The sequence below is a fragment of the Rhineura floridana genome, chromosome 2 (genome assembly GCF_030035675.1).
Source record: "Rhineura floridana isolate rRhiFlo1 chromosome 2, rRhiFlo1.hap2, whole genome shotgun sequence".
Classification (NCBI taxonomy): domain Eukaryota; kingdom Metazoa; phylum Chordata; class Lepidosauria; order Squamata; family Rhineuridae; genus Rhineura; species Rhineura floridana.
In genome coordinates this window covers 124,666,740-124,684,925 of record NC_084481.1, presented here as the reverse complement: position 1 = coordinate 124,684,925, position 18,186 = coordinate 124,666,740, and the positions used below count along the sequence as shown (strand labels likewise).

The following is an 18,186-nucleotide window of genomic DNA, read 5'->3' as shown; positions in this document are numbered from 1 at the left end:
TAAAATCTTATCCAAGTATTGTATTTAATGCTCATTTGATGGCTACTTAAGAGACTTTACAACAGAGCCAGACCCAAGTTGGGCTGTTCTGTAAAACATGACACTATTTGGAGATTAGGATGGCCAAGAACATAGAAGCTATCCATTTCTGGTTTTGCATGTTTTGTTAAGATACAGACACACCAAGGTACAAAATGGCCAGCTGATTTACCCTTTGAGCCTACCAAGACTTCACTGTTCTCATGGCTCAGTCGGACTCACTACCGACAACCCCTGCCAGAACATTTCTCAAAACCCATTTGAGGGAAGAGATTCCCCCATTCCACAAGACAGAAAATGCTTTGGCATAGGCCTGAAGCAATCATGTCTCAACCTTTTTTCCCCCACAGAGGCCTGCTCCTGTTTAAGCTAAAAATCCAGGAAGGAACTTTAACAGTTCGATAAAAAGGCTGCTAAGGCTGCCATAGTGACTAATCTAGCAAAGGCATTCCATTCCATATCATTCCACATAAGAGACCTAGTTCAAGAAGTCTTCAAGGCAGAGAAATATACTTTTAATTATGCTTGTGACCTCAACAACTGTGCACAACAATGAAAACACAGGGTAGCATGTTTACTTAAGGTAATGCTGACATGTCAAGCAAAGCAAGTACCTTTTACTTGGCTGGAATGTCAGCAGTTAATTCCTTTCCATTCATGGCACATACAGAAGCCCACTACTGTGCCCATATATTCTTGGATTTTCCCTTCTGAAAAGGTCTCAGAAAGCAGCTAAACTACTCAACGCTCCCATGCAGAATTCCCTGACACTCACTTTTTCATATGGCCATGTGAGAACTGAATTGGGCAGTTGCTGCTCCTGTGGACAGTGAGACAATTTAAGAGTCCAATGGAACCTGTGTTTTATAGCAAGATTTACCCCACCACTTCTGCTTTTCTTGGGTGATTCTGGAAAGCTTAATTTAAGACTGCAAAATGTTGAATTTTGCTCTTGTTTTCTTGTCTTACCTCTTTTTGTCATAGTAGGAAAATGAAGTCCCCATCATAAGAAAGCCCAGCCACAACTCCATCTTCTATCCTATCCCTTCCTATCTGTGCTAATACCTGGGCCTTGTATAGCTGCTCCACCTAATACAACATTAAAAGTGAACAACAACAACCTTCCCTCCCTTCCTCCAGCGCACCCACCCTTCATATTAGAAAGTTTAACGTTAATTGAACCTTGCTTACTGTAGGTATGCATTTTCAGTACATAGGATTCATACCTTCAGTGCCCTTTGAAACACCCATTAGCAAAGCTGCCTCTTAGATGGGCAGACAGATACTTTACATGCTGCTTCAAATCACACCCAATGAAGTGTGAAAGGTGCTTAAGCCACTGTAGCACATGAAGGCTGGGTGGATACAGGAAAATGACTCATACAGGCTCCTGAGCATGCCTCACAGTACTGAACACTCTAAACACTTACTCAACCATTTAAAAAAATGTGTATTTCTGATATTATTCAGCTGAAGCTTGGTATTTATTCAACTTAGCCTCCCACTTATCTGGGAGTAGGCACTATTCAAGTCAATGGGACTTACTTCTGAGTAGACATTATAGGATTGCACTGTGAATTGTGTGTTCTTGTTTAACAGGTTAGAGAACAACCTGTTTGGCTTTGAGGCAAATTTGGATAAGTTTAAAAGGGTATTTTATGACCTTCCAAATATTTTTTGTTGCCTTCCCTCCCGCTTTTTCCCTCAGTGACAATAGGGATTATCAACATTAGATGCAAGATAGTGGACGGTGAGGATATGTGTATTAAAGTTATTCATGGGGAAAAGTAAGATTTAAAAAAAGAAAGGAAGATGCACAACACTCCTCCAGTGGGAGACAAGGCTCTTGCGTGATAATGTTTAAAAGGAACTTCAAGACACCAGCAAATCTGTAGCCTTAATTAGCTGTTCCCTCCCTCCATTTTCATCTTGAATACCGTTTCCAAAATTCTGTGACAATTGTAATTTAGCTCACATGAGAATGAGTGATTCGTACCTGGTATCACCCTGTGTATGTGTGTACCTGCTTGTTGCAATGTATACATCTCTCATCAAAGCAATGTTCCTTTTTTGAAATTGGTCCCAGTTCTCAATGCACTTTGCCCCTAATGAACCCTCACACCTGGCATTCAACTTTATTCCTTTGTAACAAACTTAAACAGAATGTCTATGCAAAGCAGCAGTGGGGTTAACACTTACATGGAAGAAAGAGCCATTGATCTCTCAGGACTGTGAGGAGGATATTGTAGGGTAAAGTTGGGAAAGAAGGCTTCATCAACCAATCAAAAACATTTCATCCATTGGCACTGTTATATTTTATGTCTACTCTATATCTTTTTATCTTTATCCTTCCTAACACATTCTGTTATCCTATCCTCTGTGTGCTACAGACTGAGATTGTGGCAATGGCGTTGAGAAGGAAACACATAACTCTCTTAACAGATGGACTCACCCAGTCATTAATCAGGATTATCAAGATCTTTTGACTAGTCATATGTAAATGAAGACGTTCAGTCAATCTTCCCAGACATCTCCAAAAGCTTAAGAGAATGTTTTTCAATGCAGAATGACTGAATATCCATGAGCAATGACCTACTTTGTCCCCCAAAATGATAGCTGGGGGGTGCAAATTGGAACAGAACTGTGATATTGGCAAAGCAGATTAATCCTTTACCTCCAGCAACATTTCCCCCAACTTAAACCAGTATTTTTGCCTCACAGAGAAAAGTGCACAGGATCTGGTGTAGCATCTGCAATACTACTCCAAACCAACAATTCCAAGGTCTTATTTCAAAAGTCTGTGTGAGACTTAATCTGAATTTGACTTGCTAAAAGGATTAAGAGTGACAACTCATACAAATGTGGGTGTGTGAGTGATAAAATTTGCAATGACCCACAAATACTTTACAGTATGCTTCAATCAGTTAAGAAAATGTAGACTTAAATTACCTATCAATTGGCACTTAAATACAACATTAAAACAAAATTAAATTTCAAAATAAGATCATGATGTGTCCCTGTCCTATCACACATATTGAAAGTGTGATAATTGAAAGTTGAAGGACAACTACAAAAGCTCCTTTTGTGTTACACCAGCACAACCAAGCAATAATCTACAGGTTTAAGAAGTCTGAATAGGGTTTATCAACAATCCACAAATCCAAAGAATTTGCTTGTTTCACTCACCCCCACAAAATTATATACTTGCAGAATAAGGCTATCCCACCCTCTCTCATTTCCAAATTGACTGCAATCCCATAATTCAGCTATTCCATAAACCTGCTTCAAGGCTCCCTTTTATTTTATTTTGCACTCGGCATCAACTTAGTTATGCGTATAACTAACAGCCTTTTCAGCCGTGGCCCCCAAACTCTGGAATACCCAACACTAAGAAGCCCGCTCTACTCCCTCCCTGATGGCATTCCGGAGACTTTTGGAAACCATCCTGTTCCGGAGAGCCTTTGGGAGGGACTGAAGGCTGAACCTGAAACTGATTTTATTTCCTCCCCCCTTTTAGTTTTACCTCTTTAGTCCTCTTTTAATATTGCTCCCCTAATGCCTGTTTTTTATGTATTTTTTATCTATTTTAATGTTTTTATTTATTTATTTATTTATTGTGTATTATTTTATTGTGAGCTGTCCTGAGTGCCCTATTTCAGGCTAAAAGGGTGGGATATAAATCTTTTAAATAAAATTAATAAAATAATATTGGAGAAACTATAAAAATTAACCTTTATTTTAAAGGGAAAAGTTAAGAAAAAGCAACATTTCAGTAAGTATATACAAAAACCAGTGTCAGAACAGTAACGTGTAAAGAGAAATAGTTCAGTAGGGCAGGCTGCAGCTACTTCAATCCTGTATGAGAAAAAAGTGACCAATACATTATTATTTGATTTATATATTATTAATACATAGTCACCATTACTTGTGAAAACCACATATACGCTCCTACCCAGTGATTTATTAAGTCTTGTGGGAAGCAGGCCTAAGCATTATTGGCAACAAAAAGCCACAGGAGGAAAGCAGCTGTTCATTGTTCTAGAACCCTTTTTTTATTAGAAGCAATGAATTTTTCAAGCTTTTGTTTACACTCGCGAGGGCTAAAAACGTATTTTAAAAATTAAATGAAAGCAGAAATGGGGATCTGAGTCAATAGCTATGCATGTTCTAATGCTAATCCTGTTTACAAGGGAAAGGGGCAACATCAAGTGAGTGTCTGTCATTGTTTCTTACATCAGTATCTCACCTCAATCTATGAAGGTAGCTTTTGTCTAGTCCTAACCTTATACTTTAAATAGTGCTACTTGTGAGCATACTATCTATGAAAGAATGCAGCATGATCACAAGAGATCATAAAAGCCTGTTGAATCAGACCACAGACCCATCCAGTCCATCATCTTCTTTTCACACTGGCCAACTAGATGCTTATGGGAAGCAGGATCCGAAAGCAACAGCACTCTCCTCACTGACAATTCCCAGCAACTAGTATTCAAAGACATACTGCCTCCAACAGCAGAGATAGATCATTGTGATCATGGCTAGTAGACTAGTTGATAGGCTTATCCTCCATTAATTTGCATAATCCCCTTATAAATCATCCAAGCTGGTGGCTATCAGTGCCTCTTGTGGGAGCAAATTCCATAGGAGCAGATGGTTTGATGGGGCAGCAGCCTCATGTTTTTGCTGCTTACTAGGTGGGGGGAGTCAGCAACGAGGTCAGAACAGTGCTAACACACCAGCAGAGCCAATCTGGCACTCCCACCAGTGCAGTGGCACCATGCCAACCTCACTGCAGCCTCATTCCTACCGCCTCTACCTTCTGCTACGCAGCAGCAATGCAACAGACTGGAGGTTAGATGAGTGCTGCCACTCCACTATTCTGTCTGTTACTGGTTAAACTATGTCCTATACAAAGAAGCAATGTCTTTTGTCTTTTTGGAATCTTCCAACATTCAGCTGCACTGGATGGCCATGAGAACTAGAATTATGAGAGAGGGAGGAAAACTTCTCCTAGAACAAAAGTCCTAATATGTACTTGAAAGACACTGTTTCAGTAACAGCTGCTAGATTGTTTCTCTCAGGCTCTGCACCATGAAGATGAATATTCATACCTCAATGCTAATAGCCAGACTCAGGGAGCCAAATGTGACACCATTCTCTTTCCTTAAGAATGGCAACACCAAACCATTTGCTGCCTGCCTAAAGAAGGGGCTGGAGAGAGAGGAGTGAATCAGAACAGAAGATCAAGTAAACAGACTACTTAAAGGAAGCTTTCCGCTTTACTCCATTGGATAAAGCAGGTGTAAATTAAGGCAACATTTATATCATAACCAGATTTACTCAGGGAGTTGAAAAGGCCATGCACCATGTATCTGGCTTTAATTCTCATTTGTTTCTTACAGGAAACTTCACTTGGATAATATTAAGCTAGAAATGGTAGGGGGAGGGGGAGAGATGTAGTCCTATTTGCCAGAACTTACACGGTTATCCGATTGTGGCTTGAAATTGCAGCAGAACGTTTGATCTGCTTATAATTGCATTCAATGAAACTTACTGCTAAGGAATTTATTATTAGCAGGGGTGGGACCAAAATGTGGCCATCCAGACCCCTTTATCCACATCTTGGCACCTTCACCCCATGCCCTCTTTCCACAGGCCACCTGCTTCACACCATTCTCAAGTACTTTTGTCTGGCTGGAGGGTGTCCTAGAACTCTGATAATACCTTGTGCTTACTGGACGGAGACATGCGTATATGGAGGTGTGAGTAGAAACCTCTGACTTTTACATGGCTGGAATGTAACCTACCATACAAAATTAAGAGCCATTTGCTCTGCACATTTTTGCCTCTTTCCCCACACCCCACTGGCATAAGGCTCCCAGAAGGTTGATTAAGAGGAAACATGGCCCTCAGGCTGAAAATGTTCCCCGTCCCAGGTATATATGATTGCTTCCTAAATGCAGGTTCTGCATCCTCATCAAGAACAGCACAGGTCATGTGATATGCGATACAAGATTTATTCAATAAAAAAAATAAAATGCAGCTATGAGAGAACTTGAAAAGGTCCTCAAATGCAAAGATGTATCACTGAACACTAAAGTCAGGATCATTCAGACCATGGTATTCCCAATCTTTATGTATGGATGTGAGAGTTGGACAGTGAAAAAAAATGGATAAAAGAAAAATCAACTCATTTGAAATGTGGTGTTGGAGGAGAGCTTTGCAGTTACCATGGACTGCGAAAAAGACAAATAATTGGGTGTGAGAACAAATTAAACCAGAACTATCATTAGAAGATAAAATGATGAAACTGAGGTTATCATACTTTGGACACATAATGGGAAGACATGATTCACTTAAAAAGACAATAATGCTGGGAAAAACAGAAGGGAGTAGAAAACGAGGAATACCAAACAAGAGACGGATTGATTCCATAAAGGAAGCCACGGACCTGAACTTACAAGATCTGAACAGGGTGGTTTATAACAGATGCTATTGGAGGTTGATGATTCATAGGGTCCCCATATGTAACCAACTTGAAGGCACTTAACAAGAACATCAATTAAAGCTAGGTTTGGATATATGCAGCTAGTCTACACTAATGCTGGCAGTGTTTTATCTGTAAGTGATCAAATAAAAAAGATGCATTTTTAAAAAAATCATATTTCTACATTGTTTATCAAGGCATCCCAACAAATATGTATTCTTGAACATTTGTTTATTCCCATTGGTTTCAACCATTGATAACCCATGAGGGTTCCACTTGCAGACAGACAGCAAACAGAAGCAATAACACAGTCCATCTATATCACAGTGTTACATAAAATCAAACTAGCACAAACTACATCAAACTAGCACAAAGTCAGATATGCACAAAAAGGGTACAGGAGATTATAAAAATTGTTATTGAAAGCTTGGTAGTTAATAAAAACATATTTTTTTCCTTTTCTGGAAGCCCACAGTGATGGTCATATGTGGGTCTCTTGTGGCAGAAAATGCTAAAGTATCAGGATTGACATCCAAAGGACATAAAATGGCATCCCTCCCAACCTTACAATCCCTAGTAAGGAAACCCTAAACTGCAACACGGGGCGGGGGAGGAGGGAGGGGGAGAGAGAGAAAGAGAGTCACAGACTAAGGGGCATTTGAGCTTTCTTAGGGCAGAGACACACTCACTGTTCTGCCGGTTCCAGCGCACCTCTACCTCTCTCTTCTCAAAACAGGGGCACACAATGCTAGTCAAACCCTGCCCCTTGTTACTATAAAACCTGGTGGGATCAGCTCAAGTGTGTGTTTTAATTCACTTCAAAGAGATTTTGCAACTGTTCAGCAGATCAACCCGTACCCCTCCAGGTGTGGCCAATGGAAACACTTTGCTGTAGGCAACGAGGGTATGCACAGCCCTAGAAGCCATGAGACAAATAGAAGCAGTGAGAATCCTGATACCAACAGTTTCCAGTATTATTTTGATTTTTCAGCAGGGGGTGATATCCACATAATGTTAGTCATACTTACAGTAAGCCCACTGAAATTAGTGAACCTGAGCACATTGATTTCAATGGATCTATTCAGAGTTTGATTTAGTTGGATGTTACCCATTGTAGACATGATGGACAGATCAACACCATAGATTTAAAGTGCATGATTTCCTCCAGGAAATCATAGGAATTGTAGTTTGCTAAGGGTGCAGGAAGGGGAAACCACACTTCCCAGGATTCTTGGAGGGGAGTAATGTGCTTTAAATGTGCATTGGATGCGATTTAAATGTATGGTGTGGATCTGCCCAATGTTTCTTGGTATGAGCACAGATGCAGGCACGTGGAGGGACTGTAATGGGCCCCCGAAGAGCCTTTTTCCTTCCCTTTTTCTCCTCAAACTCAAGTGCATTCCAGTTGGAGCCCTGGATTGAACAAGGAGGACTGGATAGGAGGAAGGAAGTGCAGCAGGCTTACACCCAGCACACAACATCCACCAGGGATGGGAAGGAGGAAGACAAGGTGCAGCAGACCCAGTGTTAACGCCAGCTCACAGTAAGAGAATTGCACCCTGCAATTACATAAGTTGAAGGTTTCTTGGTATTTCTAACTTAGCTTTGCCAGGGCTGGAACATTAATTCAGTAAAATTGCTTTTTAAAAATAAATACATGAACATTTTTAAAGTAGAGAAGAAAATCTGTATGTCAGACCTTTGCCATGGATGCCTATAGCTATGCTTTTATAAATTTGAATAAGTATTGCTCATAAATTGTTTGTTCATATACAAGGCATTTTTTCACTGTAATTACCAAGTGACTCAGCCTATATGGGCCATAGGATACTTACATAGCCTCTTCCATCAAGAGAAGAATACTTTGCATCATTAATGAGAGCTTAGCATCCACAATAAGCAAGCCCTGCAAGTCTTATTTTCATATATAAAAAACAGGAAACAAGTCAAACAGAAGCTTGTCCACAGTAAGGGCAGAAATTAATGGGTGGATGGAGAGAAAGGCACCTTTCCCCCTCCACTGTGTTATTTCATACTATGCCAGTTCCTTAATATATAGAACACTGGAAAAAATAGCCAACAAGTACTCCTAATTGGAACAAGAAGTCTTCTGCTCCCATTACTCTCTCTTAAGTCTGACCTGGAGTGACCATCTCTAGCGGTGACAACGTCATTCAAATTCCATGCTCAAATTGCTTCTTGGCTGTGATTATTAGCCTGGGTGCCAATTGTAAAGACAGTTTATGTACTTGCTGCACTAGCATGTAAGTGCTCAGTATGTGGTTCTTGAGCATACTGACAGAGCAAAATCCAATACATAAGGTTATTCTGGCATCACAGACAGATAATGCTGCTACAGACTTCAGGATCAAAGTATTAGGACTAGGCTATGATCCTAAGCATGATTTTAAACTATTAGTCTACCTTTCTACCTAAAAAATGAATTTAGAGTTTAGCCACTGAAGGTCATTTTATACATTACACAGTAGCAAACTCTGGTTCACCTCCAACAGTGTACATGCAAGGTAGATCCAATCAGTGTATTTCGTGACACCTATGTTTGTAAATATGTGTTTGCTACATTCACAACTTACGATTTTATGTGGTCTCCAATGCACTCCCTAAAAAAGCAGTCAAAGTTAAGCAGCTTAGATCCCATTGATTTCAGCAGGGGAAGCATTAAGCATTTGTTTATTTCTGCAATGAGATCTAAAACTTTGACTGGATCATGCCTACAATGGCTGAAGTGGCCTTAAGATTTCACTTAGATTATCAGAAAACCAAGAGTTCTCATAGAGAGCTCAACGTTAGTTAAATTTAAGCTCTAGGATTTCAGCTTACCTTACTGTAATTCTAAGCATACTTATAGGACTTGTTCCTATAAATTTAGGATAAATGTCCCAATCCTAAAACTTGCTTGGAAAAATGGACTGCATTCAAGTCGATCCCGACTTATGGCGACCCTATGAATAGGGTTTTCGTGGTAAGCGGTATTCAAAGGTGGTTTACCATTGCTTACATGCTTACTTACAAGTAAATCCCAACAATTCAAGGTGACAACACAAAGCATTCATAGGATTACAGGCTAAAGATGTCATTTAAGTACATATTTGAAAACATACCCCTTAAATTCACAGGAGCATTCCAAGTCCATTTAGAAAGTAGGCAAAAGCTCTGTTCTGACATTCAGTACCATACTGGTGAAGTGGCTAGCAAGAAAAGGTTAACTAGCCCTCCCCTTAGACACCACTGCATGCACCAGGCATGTGTTCTAGCCACAATGTTTTCCGTCGCAGTCTGAGGAAAGCCTAACAGGGACCTGGTCATTCATGGTTCCCATCCCCATACCTGCATGCATCTGTATGTGTATGGGCCCTCATTAGATAGACTAAGACTGCACACACAGCAATGTATACAGAGAGCATGGCTAGTATATGCATTGACATCCAGGAGGCAGTGCTAGCCCATGTGTTTTTTCTGGCACCAAACACCTGAATAGGGTTAAAGTTAGAACTGAAATGATAGGTGAGCATGGATTTAAATCCAAGAGTTTGTCCTTCCTATGGACTTAGACCATTTTAACAGCCACACACAGAATGAACCCTAGGAATTGTAACCTTGTACAATTGTAAACCCACTCTGGAATTGCATTTGCAATGAAGTAAGCGATGTTTTAAATAAATACATCCTGAAATGCAATGCTAAAGTGAGAGTTTGCCCTACTTCTCGGTAGAAGCGCTACACATCCAAATTTCCCTAAGTAATCTGAGTGGTGGATCAGCCTTTTAATAACCTATTGTGAATTTAAACCAGCAATCTAGAGATAAGATTTCATCTTATTTGTGTTGCTTTGCCAGTATCTTACAATTTTGCATTTTTCAAAACACTCAGATTAAATATACACAAAACAAGCTAATAAAGAACACTAATCCACACTTCAAAGCCAGGGTAGATAGCATTGGGATACATACCTAATTAGCCCCAACATGAGAGAACAAATTGATGAGCCAATGAATGGGAAAAGCTATCTGCACTGAATTTCACAGATCAGAGTGATAGCATCACATTCTTGCAAAATATTTACAAGCCTGACGTTGAGTAAGCATTGTGACAGAACTAGTAATACTACTGCTTGTTGAGCAAACCTTTCCACCATTAATGCCAAGAGAAGAGATGGGTGACAAAATAAAATCTACTATCATCATTCAAACATTTAAAAAGCCTCTTTAGAATTTGCTCCACTTTACTATGACTCTTTCAAGGAGCCACGGAAGGAGGTGGGTTTGCCTGTTTAAAAAGTCACCTACTCAAGCAGCTGTTGTTAACCTTATTCAGGAAGGAGTGGGGGAAAGACCTGTCAGCAGATTTTATTTAAGTAACTGGCAGGCATAAAGGAAACACCACCTGCTGCAGATTTTAAGGATCTTAATCTGTGCTTTTCTCCACAGAATATGAAATAAACAGTATTTGTGGGTACACCCCAATACTATTAAAGTGGCTATTAAATTATTAAAAGATGCAATATTGGAACAATATATAGAGTGTTAAGCACTTATTATAAGACAAAGGCCAGTAATTCTGAACGCAGTTTCTGAGCTTTCCACGGTCCATCACAATAGTCCTTCAAAGTTATATTTGCTAGGGAGATCTTCACACAAGCTCTGAAGTGAAGAGAACAGAAGTAGAGTCCAAAGTGCAAGTTCTTAAGAAACTCAGTCTTTGTGAACTCCTATATGAATTTATTTATTTGTTTGTTTGTTTTATTATTTTATTTATATCCCGCCCTTCCTCCCAGCAGGAGCCCATGTATTCCCTGAGCCACACCCCTTGAACTAATGTGAGGATCACAACTTAACTATTCACATGTTTTTTGTACTTATCAGAATGTTGTGGCAGTTCTCAGCAGTTTAAACATAGGAAAATATGTATTTAAATATGTATTTTGAAAGGAAAAACCTTAAACACATTTAAATACTACTTTGAGAGTGTGTTTGTTTAAATGCACAGATTAATGTGGAAACTGGAAAGGATTTATGGATAAAAATATGTGAAAGTGACAGACTAGAAGAAAGGAGATTCAACCACCTTTACCAAAAAGAAGAACAATGTGGCATTGGAAAGCCTATATCGACAGTCTTTTTGCAAGCACACAAAGCACTTGAATCCCCAGACCTGTAGCACAGTGAGAACAAATCCAAGAGGAATTCAGATGGGATTGGTGAATCAATCTTTCCCCACCCCATTGAACAGACATACATCTCCTTAAATAGACAAGTCATTTCACACTATGCAAAGCACACATATGGCAAAGGAGCTTGCTGACAGAAAGGCTAGCACACACATACACAACATGCATCAAGTGCCCTGAGAAATGCTAATCACATTTCTTTGAAAGTTCAGTTTCTTAAAGCTCACAAACCATAAGTCTCTGTGGTTTTAGCTATAAATTGTACTTGGTGACATGTGTACAGGAGTCGTTCATCTTAGAGCAGAAAATTTACTCTGCTCATATTGCTCACCATGTCTTACTTTTATTGTTATTATTGATCATCATATCATCAATAACAATATTACAGGGATGTTCCACTTCTGTGGCTTAGTATACTCTTAAAGCACTTCTCCTTTACCCATAAGGAACAGAATGTTTGCAACTGCCTGTAAACAACCTTCAACTTCCCCTCCACATACAGCCAGCTTCTATCTACGTTCTTCATCTACCGCACCTTATTTTCCCTTTAGGTTCTACTATTAAAAAACCTCCCTTTGCTATCAGCAACAATAAACCCTCATAGGAGTAAATCTAATGTAGAACAGTGTCACTTTTAGGATACTAAAAAGAGTACCATTAACATTTCAGGAAATCTTCACTCATATAGGGATTTGAGACTTACACAATCAAACTGAATTTTCACTTGACCGAGAAGTATCGTGTTTTCCCCATTTATACGTCATACACAAACACACACACACCTGTCAACTGAAAACAATACTTCCTGCATCTGACAAGGTGGAGGCTTATGCCATAACAAATCTGTTAAATGGCAATCCTAAACCCACTTACCTAGGAGCAACTCTACTGAGCTCAATAGCAATTACTTCTGAGTAGATTTATATACAGGTATTCACAACCCAACTAAACTTCTACTCAAAAATGAGGAACTGTTCTGTGACACTGTCTGCCCCTCTTTAAATTCTACTCACTCTCAACAGTAGCTGACAGGAACAGCCCCTCCTACAACTGAAAGTTCCTATCAATTTTTTAACACTTCTCTTTTGCAAACCTAACTTCTTTAATCAAAGCCCAGCAGGCTGCAGAGGCATGTATCTAGAAATCCGCCTGTACTTAAACGAAAACAACCTGATGCCACAAACTCAAAGAGACCCAAAGTGCTGGGGTGTAAGATATTTCACATTTGAGTAACAATAACCTCCCCCCACACACACACAGGGTTTTCTTCTATTTCCGCCTCTGCCAGGGATGTGGTTATCTATATCACGTCCTATTTCTTGCTCTTTTTCAACGCACCACATTTTCACCTGCTTGAGGGGTGGATGCTCCCCCTTCTTTTTTTAAAGAAAGAAATACACAGATCCCTTCCCAGTTGGAGGCTTCCAGGGGTTCCTCAAGACAAGTCACCCTCAAGACAAGTGAGCAGGGCCATATCCCCACCCCAGGTGAATTATTGAGCATTGCTCCCCGGCGCCTCCGGACCAAACGCCACCTGCTTAGCCGCGGTCAAGGGCAGGGACAGACAGCCTAGGCTGAGTCGGTGGCTCAGGGCACGCAGCCGCTGGAACCGGGACGCCGTCGCTTGGGAGCAGGCGCGACTGTCCCGCCTATCTTCTTACACAAGAGTCCCGAGCGACCCGTCTCTTCCTGCCTTCTCTTGGGCAGCGCTCAAGAAAGACAGAACTTGACGGGACAAAAAATAACCCCCCCTCCTGTGACTTACCGAGCGTTCTCCTGCTCAGCATGTTACTTCAAGGAGAAGCCGGCAGGCTCAGCGGGCAAGGTGGGACAGCGCTCCAGCCGCGGCTCTTCTCCTCTTCGGCGTCCTCCCGGGGATTCAGACGCATCCCTGCAAACACGCCCGCGCGCGACTTTGCGCGAAGCGAAAAGTGCGGCGGCACTGGCTGCCGGGACTGCCTGCTTCCCCGAGCCGATTGCGGAGGAGCTGGGCGTGGTTCCAGGGGAGCTCTTTTAGCCAATCGGAAGGCGGCACAAGAGAGTCCTGTCACAGCGAGCCTGCACGTGGGAGCTAAGAAAGGAGCGCTGGGGCGGCTTCCTTTTTATTGCTCGTTTTCACCCAGACCAGAAGGCGAAGAGCGGCTGAGGCAAGGAGTTGCTCAGAGGGACGAACTGGGCGCACATCATGCATTTAAAGCATATGATCACACACACCCCAAGAATCCTGGGAACTGTAGTCTAGCCCTCACTAGTTCCCAGGAGTCGGGGGGGGGGGGATGCGCTTTAAATATATGGTGTGTAGGCAGTACATGACTGCAATCCAATGCATGTGTACTCAGAAGTAAGATCCATTGGGTTGACTGGGACTCACTCCCAGGTAAATGTGTATTGGACTGCAGTCTAAGTGTGTTAAAAGTGAGTCCATAGGAATATAAGCTATTTTATACAGATTGGATTTTGGGCATTCTTCATGCAAAATATGTGCTTTATCACTGAGCTATAGGGTTCCTCCCCTGTGCACTAAGTGTGCAGTGGGACTTTGAGCCAATTTATACATCCAGCAAAACTTTTCATGGATTGTATCACTTCAGGCTATAGATAGAGGATTGCATTTTTTTTAAATGGCCCCTCCATAAAGAAGCTTCCTGAACATAGGAAAAATAACATATCAGGGGCTGAACTTTTATTCCTGACAAGCTAGTTTTCTGTACAGCCCCACCCCAGGGTTGAGACACATAATCTTCCAAACTGAACTGGTAGATTTGATTATTGCTATGACTTTATGCCGGGCTGCTCTTGAAGACAAACTAGGAAACTTAAACTGGTCCAAAATGCAGCAGCCAGATTACTGGCCAGGATTCCTTTTAGAACGCATATTGCCCCTGCTCTAAAACAGCTGCATTGGTTGCCAGTTCCTTTCTGGGCCCAATTCAAGGTGCTCATGTTATTGTTTACAGCCTTAAACTACTTAGGTCCCAAATATTGCAGAGTCCATCTCCTTCCCTACAAACCCTCTAGGGTATTAAGATCAGCAGAGGGAGCCTTCTTGGTAATTCTGCCACCTTCAGAAGTTTGGAGGATGGTGGCCCGGGAGCAAGCTTTCTCTGCAGCAGCGAATGCTGGCCTTCAGCTCCGGAGATGTATGTTTTCAGAACCCACCCTATTCTTGTGAATGTATACTTTTATTTTAGATGATGTAACCAGCCCTGGGACCTAGTGGTGAAGGGCAGACAATAAATATAAAGATGTTTTGCCACTTTATTCTGCTAAATGTATAAACGGTCTCTTACACTCTAATAAGTGTGGGTAGGACTGCAATCGTGCAGCATTACCCTATGCATTTTTATTCCAGACTAACCTCTACTGAGTGCAATGGGTTTGCTCCCAAGTAAATGGGCATAGAACCATAGGCTTCAATGAGAAATTTGGAATCATTTATCTGCCATCATACATGAGGTACAAGCACTTTAAGTCTATCCCAAAGGGGTGGCCAGGGTTCGAATCCCCACATAGCCATGAAGCTCATTGGGTGACGTCGGTCCAGTCACTGCCTCTCAGCCTCAGAGAAAGGCAATGGCAAACCCCCTCTGAATGCTGCTTACCATGAAAACCCTATTCATAGTGTTGCCCATAAGTCGGGATCGACTTGAAGGCAGTCCATTTTCATTTTTTAAAGTAGAAGATGGGCTTGACTAGTGGTGAGCCACTAATGCTGCATCCTTGAAAGTAAGGCCCAATAGGAACTCAATGGAACACTTCTAAGTAGACATGTATAGTATTGTGGTCTAAGTCTGATTCTGTCAAAATCTGCAGAAGTAGTTAGGTATTGCTCATATATTAATTCATTTTAATGGACACAAATTTTAAATTGCAACTTGAAAAACATTAAGGGAAAGCTAGCTTGTTTGCAACATAATGATCAATCATTAGTGAAATCCACCATACCTAACTTCCAGCAACATTAGCTTTATTAGGACAGGGATACTAGAGCTGAAATTAATATGACAAAACCTAGTGAAATTTGAAATAACAGTATTTTAATGGCACAAATATATTCAAAAAACTTCACAAAACAAATGAATCCAAACTATATCGTTATACTGAGGAACAAAGAGTCACAACAAACCTTTGTTCAGAATTAGTGCTGTTCTCATGTTCCAGTGAAATGTTTTTATTAGGTTTACCTTGAGCTAGTTACAATGACATCTCTATTTTCTTGATTTGGAGTTCTTGCTTTTTGTAAATAGCATGAAATTTAAGGACATTGTTTCCACTTAGTAATTTTAACTGGTCTCTGAAACAAAGTTGTTTATTGTGATCATCTATATCTCGCTTTCATTGTTGAGAAACAGGTGATAAAATTACTCAGCTATTTGCGGAATGTTTCATATTATCTCTTCCTAGAAATAGATTAGAAGCATTTGTATTCCATATCACTTTCAGATATACACAACCATTTGTGAGCACAGGAATCAAGGTCACTTTCCCAAGATTAGTTGTATTTAACAAATAACAGTCTCCTATATTCATTTTATTCCCACAAATTTACAAAGTAGAATCTAAAATAGCATAGTCACAGCCAGAGAAGCACATCAGTTTTCTGCAAAGTGGAAAATAAAGCCAATATCACTTCTATCTTGAGCATCTTGTTAAGGAGGCCTGGAATATATTGTAAACATTCCATAGAGGCCAGAAAAGTCAAAGGCACAGGGTGGATTCTTATTATATGCATTTACTATGTTAAGCTACATAATTTCATTTTGCCACTTTATAGTGGTGCACAGATCCACCTATTCAGGCGGTCGGGGTGCACACAAGTCCTGCCTCAGTGTTTTAATACATGTCAGTCCCACTTCAGACATTCCCACAATCGAGAACCCTGCATTTTTAGAGTTTGATGAGGAGCCAGCACGGGATATTTGGGACCACCCTGGGACCTGCTGGTGAATAATATTTGCAATCATGCTTCTCGCCAGGGAAGCTCACCTGAGCTGACATTGGCATCTTTTCAGTACAAATACTTTTTTTTTTTGCTTCTAGGCATTTAAGTATTAATATTATTGTGGTTCTTTGTAGCTGTTTTAGCAGAAATCTTTAGTGATTATCCTTGCGTTGTGTGCTCAAAAGGTACTTTTGTTTATTAGTTATTAGTGGAAATCACTTTTAGTGTGCTGTTAATTTTAAATGTTGCATTTGTAGGAACAGCATTTGTGTGAATTTTATTGCTGTAAGTCACTTTGAGACAGTTTTGTAGAAAGAGGCAAATAAATAAATAAATTCACATACATGCACCCTGAACAGTGCTATTGTGTGTTCATGCATACCTCTTTCTTAACCCATAGGGCTAAATGCAGCTTGGGAGGTCAGAAGGTAGCAGAAAATAAATATGTCACACACACACACACACACACACACACAAACACACACCAGTGCTGTTGGACACCTGCTATAGGATGAGGGGTGTGGAAAGGGTAGAACGATGTGTTATAAACACTACATGTTGCTGAACCAGATAATTACATAGCAAAAAAAATGTCCCTGCCCAATAGAGCTAACAGAGACAAAGGTAGGCAAGAAAGGGGGTAGAGAAGAGTAACAAAGGATGAAGGGGTAAATTCAGTTAAAAGTAATCCTGGCAGTGTAATCCTATGCCTGCCTTCAGTGGGGCTTACTCACAGGTAAGTGGGTATGGGACTGCAGCCTTACCCTTCATTTCAGCTGGGCATGAGTCTGCTCAGGCAAAGGATTTGAGGGAAAGGCAAGGAAGGAATGGAAGAAAGCAAGCTGTTTGGTGAGGGCAGCAAGGAAGAATGGTTAAAGGAGCAGGAGACTTTGGGATGGCTAGAAGCAGGAGATCTGGAGGCACAAGGAGCAAAGGTAGCAGAAGAATGGGAAATAACAGCAGAGCGATAAGGTGGGGCAAGGCCATTACACACTTCAACAATCGGAACAGGTGCTGGACTAGAAAGAGGGATGTGGTAATTTGAGATGATCCAACTTGAAGACAGATAAATTATTTTGGCAGTAGAGTTTTGGACACAGGTGAGAGGCCTGAAGGGAGGGCAGAGAGAAGAAAGTCACAGTAACAGAGGCATCCAAAATGTTGCCATAGTTTGCCAGAGCTTGGAAAAGTTCCTTTTTTAAACTACAACTCCCATCAGCCCAGCCAGCATGGCCACTAGATTGGGCTGCTGGGAGTTGTAGTTCAAAAAAAGTAACTTTTCCAAGCTCTGTCAGCAAGTGTATGTTATCACTTTTCTACCTTTGAATGATACAGAACTGGAGACTGAGCAGGATGGATCCACCTGCTTTTCACAGAATGCTTCAGGAATTACAGTGAAATACATAATCCTGTGGAATATTTCACGAATGTGTATCTTGAGTACTGTGGTCCTCAGTGGCACTGTACGGTGCATCTTTCTGCCAGGGCTCCACAACACAGGTGAACAAAAATCAGAACATGTGGTCATGG

General features: G+C 40.9%; 1 protein-coding gene across 18 annotated transcripts in view; it reads right to left on the bottom strand.

Moving 5' to 3' along the window:
* Positions 1-13,763, bottom strand: part of MICAL2 (microtubule associated monooxygenase, calponin and LIM domain containing 2) — a 204,897-nt gene extending 191,134 nt beyond the window's left edge. For 9 of the 18 annotated variants that reach the window (XM_061610428.1, XM_061610430.1, XM_061610431.1 and 6 more), the window contains exon 1: positions 13,480-13,763. The gene's annotated coding sequence lies outside the window, so the exon portion shown is untranslated. The remainder of the gene's footprint in view (positions 1-13,479) is intronic. The other 9 variants (XM_061610435.1, XM_061610434.1, XM_061610437.1 and 6 more) reach the window with 5 other exon arrangements.
* Positions 13,764-18,186: the final 4,423 nt, after the last annotated feature.